The sequence below is a fragment of the Lotus japonicus genome, unplaced genomic scaffold (assembly GCF_012489685.1).
Source record: "Lotus japonicus ecotype B-129 unplaced genomic scaffold, LjGifu_v1.2 AP026985.1".
In the NCBI taxonomy this organism is placed as follows: Eukaryota; Viridiplantae; Streptophyta; class Magnoliopsida; order Fabales; family Fabaceae; genus Lotus; species Lotus japonicus.
The window spans coordinates 6365-25830 of NW_026645412.1; the positions used below are offsets into that span (position 1 = coordinate 6365).

Below are 19466 nucleotides of genomic sequence, written 5' to 3' on the forward strand. Positions count from 1 at the left end.
GCTGGATTTTCCAGAACTGCCCTCCAACGGTAGCATTTCCCATGCAACGCTCAACCCTAATCCTTGGAGTATATATAGAGGCTGAAGATTGAAAGAAGCGGCTAAGAAACTAAGAAGCAACACACGCGCAAGACATTCAAAATATTCTAAGCTTTCTTTCATCTTGTAATTTATTTTAGTTTACACTCAGCTTATTCAGAAGCAAACCCTTGTAAACACCAACCTCAAACAGTTGTTTGATTTTTCCTTTAGGAGATCAAGGTTGATCGGATCCTAGAGAAGACTAAGAGAGTGAATCTTAGTGTGAGCTAAGTCAGTGTAATTGTTAGTCACTTGTAGGTTTCAAGTGCAGTTGTAACTCTTACCTGATTAGTGGATTGCCTTCATTCTAAGAAGGAAGAAATCACCTTAACGGGTGGACTGGAGTAGCTTGAGTGATTTATCAAGTGAACCAGGATAAAATCCTTGTGTGCTTTTCTATCTCTATCTTTTGCACTTAGTTCTCGAAAAGATTTGTTAAAATCTTTAAGGTGGTAGTTTTTGTACTGAAAACGTTATTCAAACCCCCCCTTTCTACCGTTTTTCATACCTTCATTAGCTGGAGGTCTTCATTGTGAGAAGTGGCGGGATTTACCTTTGTAAACCCTTGAGCAGATATTCGAAGCGAATTAATGCTCCCAATACTACCCCAGATGGAACGCCACAGACATTTATCTTCAACCAAATGTACGTTTGTACGCCATTCAGGCGAAGATAAATCTCCATTGGAAGAAAGAATAGAATCAACAGAACCGGCTGGTTCAGAATCCTCGTGAATGGAAGGTGAGGATTGGATCTCAATAACAGAGGGGGCAGAAACTTCCCCCTCCGTTGAAGGTGAGGAAAGCTCTAAGGAAGAAACGCTAACATCGTTCAAAGACATGCTGGGTAATTTCATGAAATTTAAAAGAGGAAGATGAACAGTATCAAAGAAAGAGAAAGAAAACAAGAGAAGGAAAGAGGATGTAAAGAACTCACCGGAGGAGGAGTTGAGAGATTGGGTAAGGAGAACGTCGGCTAAAGGAGAACACCGCGCAATGACGACGGCCGGAGTGAGGAAGGATTCGCCGGAGTTCAAAGAGGAGCAAGTAAGGAATCGCCGGAGTTCGAAGAGGAGGAAGTAAGGAAGTTTTGGAAAGTAAAAAAAAAAAGTGAAGAGGTAAAAGGTTTTATAGGGGAAAAGAGGAGAGAGAATGAGTGGGACAAATAGCGAAACGTCGTGGGATTTGAAATTTGAAAAGTTTTTTAAAAAAAGGTTCGAAGTGAAACGATATAACTCCTCGAGACGCACAAATGGAAACTGCATTCATGGCAAATGATGACGAATCCCGGAAAACAAGGATTACGTGTGTCAGTGGAAAAGACGTGATTGACGGTTAAGACAATGGCGACATATCTCTGTAAACATGAAAAATGGCGGCGTAATAACTAAACATAAAAGTGGCGGCATATCAACGAGTATGGATAGTGGCGATATAATAACAAGCGTGAAAGGGGCAGTGTAGAACAACTAACACATTCACAAATAACTTCACCAAAAATCACTCAATAAGTAGTGAAGGCAGGCGACGAAAAAGCATATTGAAGACATTTCGACTCAACCTACCTGAGCCTCATGTCTTGGGGGCATGTGGATTGGGCGGGACATGAAGACCTCCATGCCCGCCCAAAATAAGCAATCAGCTGGACGAAGGAAGACATGGCGGGAACTGGCGAAATACCGAGGATTCTCGCCCCCTTCTCGCCCCCTTTAAGTGGTCCCGTAAGCCAGCTGGAAGATTCTATTGGATTTGTCTTATGCGCATAAGGATTTGGGCCCTGGTTGTCAGGCCCAAATATAGGAAAAGTCCATGTCATGACCATACCCCTCTATAAAAGGGAAGGTATGACCTTGTACTGGAGACTTTTGAACAATTAATGAGAATATACCCTTTTTATTACATCTTGACTATTTTAGTGCTCTGCTAGGGTTTGCTTTTCATTCCTCTTCTTACGCAAGCTTACCTTAGGACAGAACAATAATGTATTGTACTCATACACTCATTTAATATATACAAAGATTCTAAAATGAAGGAATTAAATAGCCAAATTTAATTTCTTCATATGTGGGGTATAAAATGATTTTTACTTACCAAGTTCGTTGCACAGTGTATTACTCTTGTTATGTAAAATACTTTTAACATGTTATGTAAAATACTTTTAACATGATGATGTATTCTAAAATATAGATATTATATCAAAACTAATTTTTTATTAAATTTTACACGAAATAATTTTTCATGCTGGAAACTTGAAACTCCGGATCACATATTTTAACATAAACTACATGTATACTAATGTTTTATAATTCCCATATCACATATTTCACTCTCAAAGTCTCAAGTTATCATAGTTAGGAAAAAATATTAATAAGAGTACAACAGATACTATAAATTAATAACTCTGTTAAATCAATTGTTCTTGATGATTTGTTCTGAAGAAAGACAGCCACAACACATTTCCTGCTGTTGAATCCTTTCAGCAGATGAAAATCAATTGTTCTTGATACTATCTTCTTGGCAGGGATGCCTTTAGCAGTGCAAATCTTTTCAAGCTTTCTACAACATAATCATTGGACAAAACAAACCCACTGTTCATCCCTTTGGAAACTCAGTAACCAAACCTGGCACCGTAACTATACATATTGCTCCTTGACAGATTGAACATAGAATTTCCCCAACCAATGATGGTTGGAAACTCTATAGATATGTTCTCTTTAATTATGTTATATTAAGCTTTGAGCTTCTTGAATGAGACATGGTCCACCTTCAAAGACTCAAGAATTCACAATCAGAAAAAATGATCAAAACTTCAAATTTTATGGAAGAAATCAGGGAAGAGCATGACAAAGATTACTGTTTTTAGAATTTCTGTAAACAGAACAGGGTTCAGAGCAGTGAGCATTTTCCCAGTATACCTGGATGGTAGTGTCAAGAGCGTTATGATCCCATTAAACCAAAATGAAACATAAATCTCAAAACATTCAAAATAATGCAGAATTCAATAACTTACATGATAGAAGAGAACATATGTCCCAGAAGTCTCCTAAGAAGTATTCTCACATAGTACACATAAAAATAGCTTTAACAGTTTCTAACAAACAGTGAAGAAACATATGTATAGTATGCCCAAAATATAGGATTCTTTATCACTCATCCCAGCAACCATAAGCAATAATATACCATATGTTTCCAGGTCTTGAATTGCACATCATTCTTCATGAGAAAAAGACTCACTAAACAAAGCAACATTTTCCATGATGAAGTTGTCGGTGGTCAGAACAGCAAGCTAATACTAAATTAATTTGAATTTTAACCTGTCAAAGGCATGAAGTTTGAAAAATAAAGAAATCATCAAGTGTGACCACCAAACAAAAAGTGAAAAACGATTTGGTAGACCACAAATGAAAAATTAACCCAATGAGATGAACAGAATCAAAGATAATTCATGGAAAGAACTTGAGAGAAGCTCAACATGTGTATTGATCTTCATATGCATTCTCTCAATTACCTTTACCTGCAAATAAATCATACGGAAACAAATCTCCCAATCCTTTTACCTAGAAAAATCTCTCCAAAAGATAAAAAAATATAAGGACACTCCCCACCAGTCATGGACCTATTGTAGTGATTAAGAATAACTCAATGTTAATTAGTTAACTTGTTGAAGTGTTGAATAAAAAACATCATCCTCAGTAATCCAGATTATAGAAGAAAAAGAAGCAAATGATAAAAGCTTGAGGGAAGCTTCTTGATAGTGCAAAACACTTTTCAAGGAAACTGAGATAATGCGCTAATGTAGCAGCCTAAAAAATACAAAGTAATTAGGCTTCGCAAGCATATATACAATCCAAAAGTCACCATAGGAGAAAACGTTGAAGACACAAACACAAACATAAACAAACTTACATCTGGCATATTTCATGCTCTCAACTTTTCTTTCATATATAATAATAAGTAATACCTTGCTTTCACTGCCTCTCAAATGTTTATACCTTGTTTTCACTTTTATCACTACCTTATAATCTCACTATGAGGAACACAAACAAAGAAATTAGTAATAATATACAATCTCATTAACCTGTGCTTATATTACACAATCAATATGCTACCATCATAAAGCATTCATGTGTGTAGCAGAAAGCAGGGAATAGAAGAATTCGAAATACAGTTAGGAATATAAGTAACTTTGAAAGTGACTGTTAAAAAGTCAAGTGGATTATGCAAAAGGCATGCAGTAGAATAAATCAATTGATATGAAAGGAGGAGATGAAAAGTTAATTAGAAAACATAGACAACCCCTTGTTGATCAGAGACAAAATATTTCAGTCTTGGTATTGGAGTTGGAAGTTGTTCATCTGTTGCAGGTCTCACATCTATATAAACCTAAGACATTTAGCACAATAACATAAGACAATAGATAACCTTTAATTTGAGCCACAATAACTGAAAGGGAATTTAAAAAAATAAAACGTAGGGAGTATGACACTGATGAACATCGCCCTCTAATAAAGAAGGTTTATGAAAGAAGGAATAAGAAGAAGACAGTTGTATAGTCTAATTCTGTTATATTCTGATATCAATGTAATAAGGACTAGCCTAGTAACTAGTCTGTTAGAGTTGGCAGTTAGGATCCTGTCCTATAAATAGAGGAACATGGTAGTTTGTTGAGTAGTTAGAGATTCAGTTAGTTTGTTGGAGATCCTGGACTCTCGAAGTTCCAGAGGAGTTAGGGTTCATAGTTCCAGTTGCAGTTTCCAATTCTTGTATCTCAGAGCCATTGGTTCACAATTTGTGGATTTTGGTTCAGTTTCAGTTCAATTGAATAAGCCAATTCTCTTTCTCTGTTCTTGATTCCATCAATTTGGTATCAGAGCTCCATCCAGGAGCTGTGGTATCGATTCGTCTATGGTTGTGAGTAGAATGGAGACTCGAGTAGATGCAATCGAGAGGTTCATCGAGGAGTTGAGTCGCGATCGTGAAGTGGAACGCAGGAATCGTGAGGAAGATCGACGGATTCGTGAGGAAGAACGCAGGGAGCGAGCGATTGAGAAGGAGCGAACCGACGAGAGGTTTCGCATTCTGGAAAGCTTCATGGAGACAGTGGCGCGCCGAGGCGAGGGAGCACGCGACGCTAATGGCGGCGACGGCGTGGGAATCCAGGGTGCGCGCGACGCCAGCGGCAGCGGCGGCGTGAGAAGGAGCGGAGAAATCAACGCTGAGGAAAGCGGGGGAGCTAGCAGGTTGGGAGAGACGGTGGGGCACCAGCGTGATCCAGGCCACGGTGAAGGCAACCTTCACATGGAGCGTTGGAGGAAACTGGATATACCAGTGTTCCAGGGAGAAGAAGACGCGTATAGCTGGATTCAGAAACTGGAAAGGTATTTTCGTTTGAAAGGAGCCAATGAGGAAGAGAAAATACAAGCGATTATGGTAGCTTTAGATGGAAAAGCTTTGAGCTGGTTCCAATGGTGGGAGACATGTAATCAAGCTACTACATGGAACAGCTTCAAAGAAGCCATGTTAGAACGTTTCCAACTCACAACAGCTTCGAGTCCTTTTGCAGCATTACTGAGTTTGAAACAGGAAGGAAGTGTGGAAGAATTTGTGGAGCAATTTGAAAGATTTGCAGGCATGCTCAAAGGTATAGAGGAAGATCACTTCATGGATATATTTGTGAATGGGTTGAAAGAGGAGATAGCAGCAGAAATCAAGCTCTATGTGCCCAAGACTTTGACTGTTATGGTCAAGAAGGCTCTAATGGTGGAACAAAAGAATTTAGCTGTCAGCAAAGCTGGAGTGGGAACTGGGAGTAGGAATGCTCTCTCTTTTAGATCTTCATACAGGCTCCCAACATATCAAAAGACTGTTGCTGTGGATACAGGGCAAAAGTCAGGGGGAACAACTTCTCAGGGGTCTGCCCAATCTTCCAGTGGAAGTGTGATAGAGAAGACAACAATGAGGCCAGGAAGAGTGGGAGGATTCAGGAGATTAACTGGAGAAGAGATGAAGGAAAAATTGAGGAAAGGGGAATGTTTTAGGTGTGAGGAGAAATTTGGGCCAAATCACGTATGCAAGAACAAACAGCTTAGGGTAATGCTTTTAGAAGAAGATGGAGGAGAGGAGGAAAATGGGAATGAGGATGAACTATTGGAGGATCTGGAAGAAGTTGTAGAGCTCAAACAACTTTCCCTCAACAGCATTGAAGGAATTACTACAAGAAGATCACTCAAAGTGTGGGGACAATTGCAGGAAGAAAAGATCATTGTGTTAATAGATTGTGGGGCAACTCACAATTTCATTTCCAGAAAATTAGCCAAATCTCTGGCTTTGGAAATTACAGCAACACCATCTTATACAATAGAGGTGGGAGATGGTCATAAAGTGAGTTGCAAAGGGGTTTGCAAAAACATTAGCCTGCAGATTCAAGGACATCAGATCATGCAAGATTTCTTCTTGTTTGAATTAGGAGGTGTGGACATTGTACTGGGACTGGAATGGTTAGCTAGTTTGGGGGAGATTAAAGCCAACTTTGAGAAATTGACCTTGAAATTCAAAGTGGGAGATACATTAGTTTTCATCAAAGGTGAACCTGAGCTGATCAAGAAGAAAGCTTCCATGAACACTATGGTGAAGGAGATTCAACAGCAAGGTGAAGGTTTTGTTGTTAAGTGTAGAATGTTGGAAAAAGAGGTAGCACCCATAGCTGAGACTCCAGAGATATTGCAGAGGGTTTTAGCTGGTTTTCCTGCCTTGTTTGAGAATCCAACAGGACTTCCCCCTCAAAGAAGGCATGACCATGCAATTCATTTGAAGGAGGGAGCTGCCATTCCCAATATCAGACCATACAGGTATCCTCATTACCAAAAAAATGAGATAGAAAAATTGGTAGCTGAGATGTTGAATGCAGGTATAATCAGACCTAGTATTAGTCCCTATTCTAGTCCAGTGATTTTAGTAAGGAAAAAGGATGGTAGCTGGCGATTTTGTGTTGATTATAGGGCTTTAAATAAGGTCACTATCCCCAATAAATTCCCAATTCCTGTCATTGATGAGCTGCTAGATGAAATAGGACCTGCCAGGATATTTTCCAAGATTGATCTTAAATCAGGTTATCACCAGATCAGGATGAGAGAGGAAGACATGGAAAAGACTGCATTTCGCACTCATGAGGGACACTATGAGTTTTTGGTGATGCCTTTTGGTCTCACCAATGCTCCATCAACATTTCAGTCCTTAATGAATGAGGTTCTAAGGCCAGTGCTAAGAAAACATGCTTTAGTGTTCTTTGATGATATCTTGATCTACAGCTCCAGTTTAGAAGACCATGTTCTCCATCTCTCACAAGTTCTCCAATTGATGGAGCAACATGACCTCAAGATTAATGGGAAGAAGAGTGTCTTTGGCCAGCAACAAATTGAGTACTTGGGGCATGTTATTACTGCTGGAGCAGTTGCAGCTGATCCAAAAAAACTGGATGCCATGTGGCTATGGCCAGTCCCTAAGGATCTAAAGAGTTTGAGAGGATTTTTAGGCCTGACTGGATATTACAGAAGGTTTGTTAAGGATTATGGCAAAATAGCCAGGCCTTTGACCCAATTGTTGAAGAAGGATAATTTCAGGTGGGGACTAGAACCACAACAAGCTTTTGAAACTCTTAAGCAGGCCCTTACAGCCCTTCCTACCTTAGCCATTCCAGATTTTTCCAAGCTTTTTGTATTGGAAACAGATGCATCTGGTACTGGACTGGGAGCTGTGCTTACTCAGGAGGGCAAACCACTTGCATTCTGGAGTGCTACTTTGTCAGATAGAAGTCAGGCCAATTCTGTCTATGAGAGGGAATTGATGGCAGTAGTTAGAGCTGTTCAGAGATGGAGGCATTATTTGATGGGAAGGCAATTTGTGATCAGGACAGATCAGAAAAGCCTAAAATTCTTGACTGAGCAAAGGGTCTTGGGGGAGGAACAATATAGGTGGGTCTCTAAACTTTCTGGATATGATTTTGAGATCCAGTACAAGCCTGGAAAAGACAATTCAGCAGCAGATGCATTGTCTAGAAGAAGTTCTTATTGTGCACTTTCTGTCCTCAGAGTTAATGATTATGAGGAATGGCAAACTGAATTGCTTCAAGACCCAAAATTGCAAGCCATTACCCAGGATTTGCTAGTCAATCCTGATTCTCACAAGGGATATACCCTTAAGGACCACAAATTGTTTTACAAAGGGAAGCTGGTGTTGTCTAAACAATCCTCTAGGATTCCTCTACTATGTAAGGAATTCCATGCCTCTCTAATGGGGGGACATTCAGGCTATTTCAGAACTTATCAGAGATTGGCAAGTGTGGTGTATTGGGAAGGCATGAAATCAGATGTTAAGGAGTTTGTGTCCAAGTGTGACATTTGTCAAAGGAATAAGTTTGACAATCTGTCCCCTGCTGGCTTACTCCAGCCTCTGCCTATTCCTACTCAGGTTTGGACTGATGTGTCAATGGATTTCATCGGGGGCCTTCCCAAATCCAAAGGCAAGGACACAATTCTTGTGGTGGTGGATCGTTTGACCAAATATGCTCATTTCATTCCTCTTAGTCACCCTTATACTGGTCCTGAGGTCGCCACTCTGTTTCTGCAAGAGGTAGTAAGATTGCATGGATTCCCAGCAACTATTGTGTCTGATAGGGACTCTCTCTTTCTTAGTCAATTCTGGAAAGAGCTTTTTAAAGCTTCTGGAACTCAGTTGAAGTTCAGCACTGCTTACCATCCACAAACGGATGGGCAAACAGAAGTAGTAAACAGGTGCATTGAGGTTTATTTGAGATGTCTTACTGGATCCAGACCTAAGAGATGGGTTACCTGTATACCTTGGGCAGAATTTTGGTATAACAGTAACTACAATAGATCTACTCGCATGTCACCTTTTCAGGCTCTCTATGGTCAAGAGCCCCCCTTATTGCTCAAAGGGACAACTATTCCTTCTAAGATTGCTGAGGTTAATGATCTTACCATTAGCAGAGATGAGTTGTTAGATGACCTTCGGGCCAATCTGCTGAAATCACAAGACATGATGAGAAAATATGCCAATAAGCATAGAAGGGATGTGGAGTACCAGATTGGAGATTGGGTCTATCTTAAACTTCAACCTTACAGGAGAAGATCCCTGGCTAAGAAGATGAATGAGAAGCTCAGTCCCAGATTTTATGGCCCATACCAGATTTTGGAAAGGATTGGGGCAGTAGCTTATAAGTTGGATCTTCCTGCTCAGAGTAAGGTGCATCCAGTCTTCCATGTTTCTCTCCTCAAGAAGGTTGTGGGGACTGATTTTCAGTCCCAGCCTTTGCCTGCGGCTTTGACTGAGGATCATGAGTTGTTGGTTTCTCCTGAGGATGTGTTGGACATTAGGGAGGACAAGCTGGGGGAAATTGAAGTTCTGGTTCAGTGGCAGACCCTACCTTCTTGTGAGAACAGCTGGGAGTCTGCAGCTCGCATTCATGAGGCTTTTCCTACTTTTCCCCTTGAGGGCAAGGTGAAGCTTTTAGGGGGGGGTATTGATGAACATCGCCCTCTAATAAAGAAGGTTTATGAAAGAAGGAATAAGAAGAAGACAGTTGTATAGTCTAATTCTGTTATATTCTGATATCAATGTAATAAGGACTAGCCTAGTAACTAGTCTGTTAGAGTTGGCAGTTAGGATCCTGTCCTATAAATAGAGGAACATGGTAGTTTGTTGAGTAGTTAGAGATTCAGTTAGTTTGTTGGAGATCCTGGACTCTCGAAGTTCCAGAGGAGTTAGGGTTCATAGTTCCAGTTGCAGTTTCCAATTCTTGAATCTCAGAGCCATTGGTTCACACTTTGTGGATTTTGGTTCAGTTTCAGTTCAATTGAATAAGCCAATTCTCTTTCTCTGTTCTTGATTCCATCAGACACAGGTCTAACTGTTTAACCCATTCCTTTAGATCAAAGACAATGAAAGAGAAGTTATGTGGGAACTATGAAATATTCAAAATCAAAATTACTGATAAAATTCCCCACAACTCAAACTAACATATCAATAAAAGTACCCATATATAAAAGACCACCAATTGTTAATGGTTCTCGCTATAAATTTAGCAACAATCATTAAATTATAATCTACACCCTCACAAACCTGCAATTGGTCATAAACATAGTATAATATTTTACAGACTTTATTCTTCTATAAGAACTTTGATACAGATGGATATTTTTTTGCAACGACTTGAACACATTGTTATATGTAGCATTCTCAGTATGAACAGAATCAAAAGAAAGGTGAGAGCAAAAAAATAGCAGAATCTAATTAGAATTAAAAAAACATCTTAATTACAATTAATACCTTGAACAGGACATGTATACTTTATGCTACCTCTAACTGCTTCATTCAACGAACAAAGATGAAACAAATCCAGCAAATTTATTCAAAAATAGTATTGAGGAGCCACTTACGTACAATGACCTTTAGCCTATGAAAGTGATCCTCATCTTTTCCACTCAATTTCTTTACTCTTCTTACCTATTCAATCAACTTCTTCTCCATGCCCTTTTTGCTGCAAAAACAAAACATATGGAGTAACATGAAGTAAACAGATAAAGGAAGAAGAGATATTTACTGGAGATCTAAGGTAAAAAAATCACCAAAAGAGCTATGCCAAAAGAACATAAAAGACTCACAAAAAGGGAAAAAAATAGGTAGTTGGAATGAGAAGCAAGGCTTTATAAGGGCCAAAAGATTTGCAGTATGACTTGAGGACAATAGTTGATAGTTTTTACAGGTAATAACTCTAGTTCTGTTGCAAATCCTAGAAAAACTTTTCTTATCATGGCACATAAATCTACAATGACAGATTAGATTTACAGAATTAAAAGGTATTGAAATAATTTCAACTCAGTGTCATTTTCTCACCTCGAATCGGCCACATGTCCAGTTATTACAAATGAATTGATTTGTAAAATCTGTAGTTCCTGAAACATAACATCAAAGAGCATGAGTTTTCCATGAAGAGAATCTTAGTTCATCATGGGAAAACTTAAGAACTCGTGAAACTAAAATAACTCCCCAACTCAGAATGAACAGAATCAAAAGAAAGGAAAGGGCAAAAAAAAACATCTGAATCTAATTAGAATTAAAAACAAAATCTTAAATACAATTACTAGCTTGAACAGGACAGGTAAGTTTGGATTTGGAGATGAACATCCTTGCTATTTTAATCTGTTTAAAAGTAAGAGGGAAAAAACACAAAATATAATTAGGATAAAAAAACACACAGGAGCAATACTTTCACCAAAATACATCAAATCTTATAGGTAGAACCTGAGGATGAGAATGGAAAAAAAAACACCAGAGACAACAACACTGTAGTGAATTAATGAGAATGGAAAATAAGAAACGACAAAATTGAATACCTTTAAAAAATGGTCCAATCCATTTATGAGAAATCATTCCTGCAGGTAATTCTGCCGCGGCGGTTCCATTGGAAGAGCGGGAGGGTTTATTGGCGAGGAACCTTCGAAACCGGAACTCGTGGCGGTGCGGGTGGGTGAGTGCAAACTCGACAGAGAGGGGGAGGGGTAGAACTCAAAGTGGCGGAGAAGAACTCGGGTGTATGAAAATGATCTAACTGAAGATGAGAAGAAGCCTCGTGCGTGAAAGATAGATTATGGGAAGTGAAAAGGTGATGAGGATTATGATGAGCAGCGTTTTGGCGACAGGGGGAGAGAATGATGATGGGTGCGAAAGCATTTTTCTTTCAAAATCTTCGTTCTGCTGAAGAGAAAGAATCCAGATATGAAGATGAGGGGAGAGATCATGATTTCAAATTGCACAGGAAGAGAAAATATTGAGAAAAAGAAAGGGGAGTTGGGTTTGGGGCCCCCTATGGGGCTCCCCGCCCCACTTAAAGTGGGGAAATTACTGAAAAACCCCCCTTTAAAAGAATACGGAATATTAAGTTTCGTATTCAATACGGAATATAAAGTTCCGTATTATATTACTATGTAAATGACAGGGGTTTATCCAAAACCCATTTCAGCGCTCCAAAACATTTCAAACCCTTGCTCTCCAATCTTCGAGACCGACGATCTCCTTGCCTCAATCATCATCTGGAAAGTGTACCATCGTCTCCATCATCAAACCCATTCTCTCCATTCATTGCATTGAACCTAGAGGTAAGTAAGTTTGGATTTCAACTTGAATTCACCATTTAACTTGGAATTATGGAATCTTGCAACCCTAGGGTAGTCGATTTATGCTTAAGTAGATGTTATGTTGGCTGAAATTGTGTATAAATTGGCCTTTGGGGCGAGTTCCATTCATGCAATGTCGTTAATGGATCTCTGGTTCGATACGGAACATAATGTTCCGTATTCAATATGAAACTTAATGTTTCGTATTGGATACGAAACTTAATGTTCCGTATTGGATATGAAACTTAATGTTCCGTATTTGGTGTCTGTTTAGAGTTATAAAATCTAATCTAATTAGCTTAGTTAATTTATAAAATGTTTTTATAAAACTTAATATAATTAGCTTAGTTAATTTATAAAATGTTTTTAAACTTATAATTAACATCGTGAATTATTTAGTGATTTTATTTAGAGATTTAATTGAGAGATTTAGTAATTGAGCGAGTATAATTTATTCAGTGAATTTATTTAGAAAATGTTTGCTCTGAATATATAGTGAGAATGAAGAACAGAAAGAGGTCTCGAGCTAGTGAGGATGCGGGGCCTACAGAGGATAGACACCGGCGCTTACATGCTTCTAGCCGGCGCGGCGATCATGCTGCGACCTCTCAGGCGGTTGAGGCTTCAGCTCCAGCTCCAGTTGATTCTATGCAGTCGCCCATGGTAGAGGCTTCAGCTCCAGCTCCAGTTGAGCCTACTGATCCAGTTCCTACTCCGCCGTCTCCCATGGTTGAGTTACCTCGCCATGAGTCACCAGGCGAGGAGTCATCAGGCGAGTCGTCATCCGGCGATGAGTCATCCGACGAGGAGTCATCCGGCGAGGAGGGGTCATCTGACGAGGATAGTATTCCTCCTCCTGATGTTGATGCTGATGTCGTGCTAGAGGCACAGGGTGGCGAGGAGGACCTGATCCAGAGGTTGCCGCCGTTTCCGGGGGGGCCTGTTGATCTGTCGCTTCTCACGCATTATGCTGATCACAAGGCTCCCTGGACGTGGCATGCACTCCTACGCACAGACGAGCGGTATGTGGACCGTCGACACTTGAGGGTGGCCACAGCTGGGGGGAAGGTTTGGAACCTTGCTTGTGATGGTGATTCAGACAGTCACAGGAGGGTTCGAGAGTTGATTGAGCAGACGGGTCTTCATCAGCTACCCTGGTGTAGCTACCCGGAGACAGATGCAGGCCTCATTTTGGCCCTTGTGGAGCGATGGCATGAGGAGACTAGTAGCTTCCACATGCCGTTCGGGGAGATGACTATCACCCTGGACGACGTGTCGGCTCTTCTCCATCTACCCATGGGGTCGAGGTTCTATACGCCTGGGAGGGGGGAGAGGGACGAGTGTGCAGCGCTATGTGCTGAGTTGATGGGAGGATCTGCTGCTCGTTATCATGCTGAGTTTGATACGAATAGGAGCCAGACTATTCGCTTTGGGGTCTTGCAGACCCTGTATGATGCTGCGTTGGCGGGTATGTCTTAATTATTACTTGATTAAATTGTATCTATTATTATTGTATTGTTATAAACTGTTAACTCAATTCATTTCATTGTAGAGCACCGATATGAGGACGCTGCACGGATTTGGCTGGTGAACCAGCTAGGCGCGACGCTCTTTGCTAGCAAGAGCGGTGGATACCACACGACCGTCTACTGGATAGGTATGTTGCAGGATCTCGGTCGAGTTTCCGAGTACGCGTGGGGCGCGATTGCGCTCGCTACGTTGTACGACCAGCTTGATCGAGCGTCCAGGAGGGGGACGGCCCAGATGGGAGGTTTCAGCTCACTCTTGCTAGGATGGGCCTACGAGTACCTTTCCGACCGCGTCATTATCCGGAGGGCGGATCCGGACTACTCGCAGGCCCAGCCTAGGGCGCGGCGGTGGGTTACGTCCCGGGTCGGGCATGCAGGCCTCGATGAGAGGCGAGTCATGCTCGATGAGCTTGATATGTAAATAAGTAACACAAGAAAGGGGGGTTTGAATTGTGTTCTTAAAAATTACTTGTTAAAACTTTAGTTTATGAAAAGAAGATAAGTTCTTAAGGAAACTGTTTTGGTGACTTTTCAAAAACTGTTTAGTGCAGCGGAAGTAAGTAAATAAAGCAGAACGATCAGCACACAGGAATTTATACTGGTTCACCCTAAACGATTGGGCTACGTCCAGTACTTGGCCACCACCAAGATTTTCACTAGCAAGTATCAAGGACTTCTCCAGTACAAGTATTAGACAGGACTTCTCCAAGTATTGTCACGGACTTCTCCAAGTATTGTACAGGACTCCTCCTAGTATTATCACGGACTTCTCCAAGTATTGTACAGGACTCCTCCTACAATCAACAAGATTGTTTGGTTCTACAAGAAATCTCTTCTCAAAAGAGTTGGTGTAGACAATTTATGGCACTGGAACTCTCAAGTGTTTTGGGTTCTGAAGGGACGTTGGTGAAGGTATGAAAAACGGTAGAAAGGGGGGGGTTTGAATAACGTTTTCAGTACAAAACTTCCACCTTAAAGATTTTGACAAATCTTTCGAGAACTTAAGTGCTAAAGATAAGAGATAGAGAAGCACACAAGGATTTTATCCTGGTTCACTTGATAAATCACTCAAGCTACTCCAGTCCACCCGTTAAGGTGATTTCTTCCTTCTTAGAATGAAGGCAATCCACTAATCAGGTAAGAGTTACAACTGCACTTGAAACCTACAAGTGACTAACAATTACACTGACTTAGCTCACACTAAGATTCACTCTCTTAGTCTTCTCTAGGATCCGATCAACCTTGATCTCCTAAAGGAACTAAACAAACTGTTTATCAAAGAAATGTTTACAAGAGATTTGCTTCTAAAAAGCTAATAGTAAACTCAATGAATTTCAGATGAAAGAAAGCTTAGAATATTTTGAATATGTCTTGCGTATGTGAATGCTTCTTCTAGCCGCTTCTTTCAATCTTCAGCCTCTATATATACTCCAAGGATTAGGGTTGAGCGTTGCATGGGAAATGCTACCGTTGGAGGGCAGTTCTGGAAAATCCAGCTTCTGCTGTGGCTGAGAACGTTAGGTAGGTCGTCAGGAAGGTACACTTGCTTTTGTACTTGGATAGCGACTTGACCTTTTAACCTAGGAGACTTCTGATCAGGGGAATACTTCATATTGGAACTTGTGAAGCCGGTTGATCAGAGTCAGAAGGAAAGCACAGATCCTCTGACCATTGTATCTTCTGATTCTGAATTCAGAGGGAAGAACATGGCCTTCAGAGTTTCTTGCTTCTGGACTTCAGAGTTTCCACTATTCAGCTTCTGGATCTTCAGAGTCTTCTACACCATCAGAACATCTGAACCTTCAGTGTTTCTTGGTTATCAGAACTTCTGGATCTTCAGAGCTTCTAGCGACTGAGTCCACATCAGAGTTTGTATAGCTTCAGAACTTCTGAAGCTTTTCCACTGTTCAAACTGAACATGGTGAATGCGAAAGCGTTGCTTGGGTTACTCTTTATACACAGTGCTTCTGATTTGTGTGAGATTGAGTTGAGGTCAGAGCCTGTAAATAGCACACTCAGAAAAACACGTTAGAGTACCACAATTGTTCATATCAAAAGGTTAACTTGTAATCATCAAAACATAGAGTTGTACTACTAGATCAAAACTTGATCTTACAATCTCCCCCTTTTTGATGATGACAAAACTAAAATTTTTGATGAACAATTCTTAAACATTAAACTGAATTCACTCAGAGTTTAGAGATATAGAATAAGACTTATCCTGATGTGAATAGTTTATCTTGCTCATTCTGAATTCAAGTCACTGCTTGATTCTGAGCTTAGCTCCCCCTGAATCTAATACTTGATGAAAATGTTAGTAAAGTCTAGATTCTGAGCTAAATAATATAAGAGTTCAGAGTGAAAAACTTATGACATAGATGAAAATCGAGTAAACAGAGTGCATAAGTAATCAGAGTCATGAACAAGGTATCAGAGTCTTGGGTATCAGAGTCAACTTAGAATCACTTCAGAAGAAGTGAAATGTATTCCTTGTATTTGCCCAGTGACACATCTATGGTCATGAAAGTGGAACTCTTAAAATCTCCAAAAGAAAAATAAATCACACTAACACATCTTACACATCAAAAACTGGGTTTACTCCCCCTTTTTGTCATAAGCAAAAAGCCTGGGGTGTGAAAAACTTAGCTTGAAGTACAAGGTACTCCCCCTTAGAGAAGGTCTAAGTTTAAAGAAAACGAAAACGATGTAAGAATCAGAGTTAGGCGAAATAAATAAAAGAGTTAATGCAAGGGATGAACGTTTACCACCGGTCAAGTGAGTAAATAGAAGGGTCAGTTACCAAGAACTTAACCTCGAGAAACTGTAGGAGCATTAACTTGCAGAGAGAAAGTGAAGCCTATAAAAAGCGTTGGAGATAAAGGTAAGCTTCACACCTCGAACAATTTTCAGTAAAAAAGAATGGCATCATACAACGTAGCACTAGAAGAGCTGAGGAAGAAGGCCTTTGAAGAGGACTTGTTCCTGAACATCAGGCATCCAGAGGGTACAACGACCATCTCGGAGCTAACACAGACACTGCTGGAAGAGGACCTGCGTCCAGAGTTGGAGAGAGACCTGAAGGAATTTCTTGCCTTCGTGGAGGAGGTGCAAGAACTCAGCCGGCTTGAACTCAAGCTGCTGGAAGAGAAAGAGTGTTTGGAAGAGAAGCTCAAGACTTCAGAAGAGATTCTGGAGAGGGATGAGCTAAAGAACAGGCTCAGCAACATCCAGCATGTACTGGAGCATCTGGAGAAAGATAGGTCAGAGCAGCGCCAGGAGTGCAGAAGAATGAGGAGAGATCCTCCATTCTAGACTTTATAGGGAAGTAATGTATGATGTAAACATAAAAAGATTATGAATAAAACGAGTTTAGGAAACATATGTGACACAATTAAATAGATATGCATATATAATCACAAACGAACAAATTAAAAAGGGAACAGAGTTTAACAAAAGGAAAACAATGTTAACGAAAAAGAAGAAAAAGAAGAGATCCTAAAACTAAGGTTTGTCAGTGCGTCGCAGAAGTTCCATCATCATGTGCTTCATCTCAATCAGCATGGATTCATGAGTGTCAAGACGTTGTTCCATGATGTCGAGTCTAGATGAGCTTGGCTGAGTAGAACTGGAAGGAACATTCTGAGCAGCTTGAGGATCTGGAATGGAAGCAGAAGCAGCAGGAGTAAACACAACTGGTGCAAGTGCTTGGCATCTAAGAGCTTCAGCCTCAGCTTCAAGTCGCTCTGCCTCAAGTCTGGCTTGTTCAGCTTGAGCTGCTGCAAGACGCGCAGCTTCTTCTGCTTGAGCCTTCTTTCTCTTGGCTTCTTCAATGGCTTCAAGAAGCTTATTTCTCTGTTCTTGTTCATGAAGAGCCACCCTTCTAGCAAACCTTTGCCTTGCAGCCTCAATGCTCTGACTTCCCTCTGCATGCAGGAGCTGCATCATAATTGGAACTTGAGCCACTAGCCAAGTGCTCAGATTGTTCCACTCATCAGCCACACTTTCAGCATTCTCACTGAGGTCAGTCTGACCGTGCACATTGCGGAGCCTCAAGGAGGCTTCATGATAGAAAATATTGATGCACTCAGAGAGAGAGGTGGGTTGAAGGTGAGTATAGGGAATTATGGAGAGGTTGGTTTCAGGAGAGGCTGGGTGATTGCTGCTATGAGCTTCAGAGACACCTTGTGGAGAACCAATGTTAATCATGGGAGCATTGGGTTCAGAGGTTCCAAGGTGAGGGTCTGAAGTTTCAACCAGAGGATGAGGTGATCTAACCGAGGATTGGTTAGACACTGAATGTTCGGGTTCAGGTTCTGGTTGAATAGGCTCTTGTTGGTCAGGGACATGGTGAGCTTGTTGAACCAAGGGGTCTGCCTCTTGTAAAGGATTAGCCAAGATAGGTTCATCTGGGTCTATTAGACGTTCAGGTCTAGGGCCAGGATATCTCCTAGGGCTTGGACAAGTTAGGTAATATTCTTCCAAGGAAGACACCTTTTCTTTTCTAACCTCCATGAATTTTCGAATGGATTCAGAGTTATTGGAGGGAGAAGAATCAGCAACATTGGTTGGGAAGGATACAGGTGTAAAGGCTGTTGAAGAGTCTGTATCCGTGGTTCTAGCAGCAGGACGTGCTGATGCTCTGGGAGCAGAGTGATCAGACGTTCTGGGTTGTGGTTCTGTTTGGTTTGGCTCGGGTTGTTCATGGATGATTGGTTCAGAAAGTAATGGGTCGTACGGAATGGTGAGGAGAGAGGTTGGTTCTTCTGACCTAGAGGGTTGGTTCTGAAGCAAATTCCAGAGAGGTGCTTCAGTAGGAGAAGGTTGAAAGAAGGAAGATCTTGGGGAATGTGGTGGAGTGGTGGTTTGTGCGGCTGGCTGGGATTCAGGAATAGGAGTGAGGGGATTGGAGGAGTGTTTGAGCATAGCAGAAATAGGGAGTGCATCAAATAAATTCAAATCATCATCAGAAGCAAGTGCAGGCTTACTTGAATGTGCTGATGATCGAGTCACTCTGGCAGGAGGTTCAGTCCTTCTGACCACTTCAGCAGCTGGTTCCACCCGAGTAGGCTTCACCACGATTCTGACTTTCTTCTTCTTCTTCTTGGGAGGACCATCCTCACTATCACTATCATCACCATCATCAGGCTTTCTCTTCGTCTTCTTGACCAGAGGGACATCAGATTCCTCAGAAGATTCGTCCAGAACCATCTTCCTCTGAGCTTTCCTCTTGGGAGGAGAAGGAAACTCTGGAGCTGGCGGCAGTCTGCTGACGAAATCATCAAGGTCAATTTCGAAACCTTGAGCCCTGAGGTCTTCAACATAGCATCTGATGGCGTCAGGATTGTCCGCTTGTGTCCACAGAGGGTAGCCATTCAGAGGCATTCTTCTTCCTCTGATTTCAGAAGATGTGTCTTCATGAGCAGGAGCAATCTTCTTCTGGACCAAACCCATCTTCTTCAGGGAGTTTGCAGTGAAGACATCACTGACAATTGTGCTCAAATCCTCTGTGCAACCAGCATTGATCAGATCTTGAATGAGGCCACTCTCAATCAAGAGATCAGACAACAGTCTCCCAAAAGGGATATACTTGATTGCTGACTTGATGGAGGCAGTTGTCCTAGACTTCCGGATACATTCCTTCAAGTAGGAGAACAGGAAGTAGGGAA

At 41.1% G+C, this 19466-nt stretch overlaps 1 long non-coding RNA gene across 4 annotated transcripts; it reads right to left on the reverse strand.

Moving 5' to 3' along the window:
* Window positions 1-2378: 2378 nt before the first annotated feature.
* Window positions 2379-11921, reverse strand: LOC130727283 (uncharacterized). 4 transcript variants are annotated; one of them, XR_009015246.1, is made up of 5 exons: window positions 11492-11921; window positions 11255-11297; window positions 10992-11050; window positions 3091-10635; window positions 2379-2995 (listed from the first exon to the last, which is right to left on the reverse strand). It is a non-coding gene; the product is annotated as an uncharacterized LOC130727283 (long non-coding RNA). The 4 variants fall into 4 exon arrangements; XR_009015244.1 differs by having other exon boundaries at window positions 11234-11297; XR_009015243.1 differs by having other exon boundaries at window positions 11240-11297; window positions 11492-11920.
* Between the last annotated feature and the right edge of the window lie 7545 nt (window positions 11922-19466).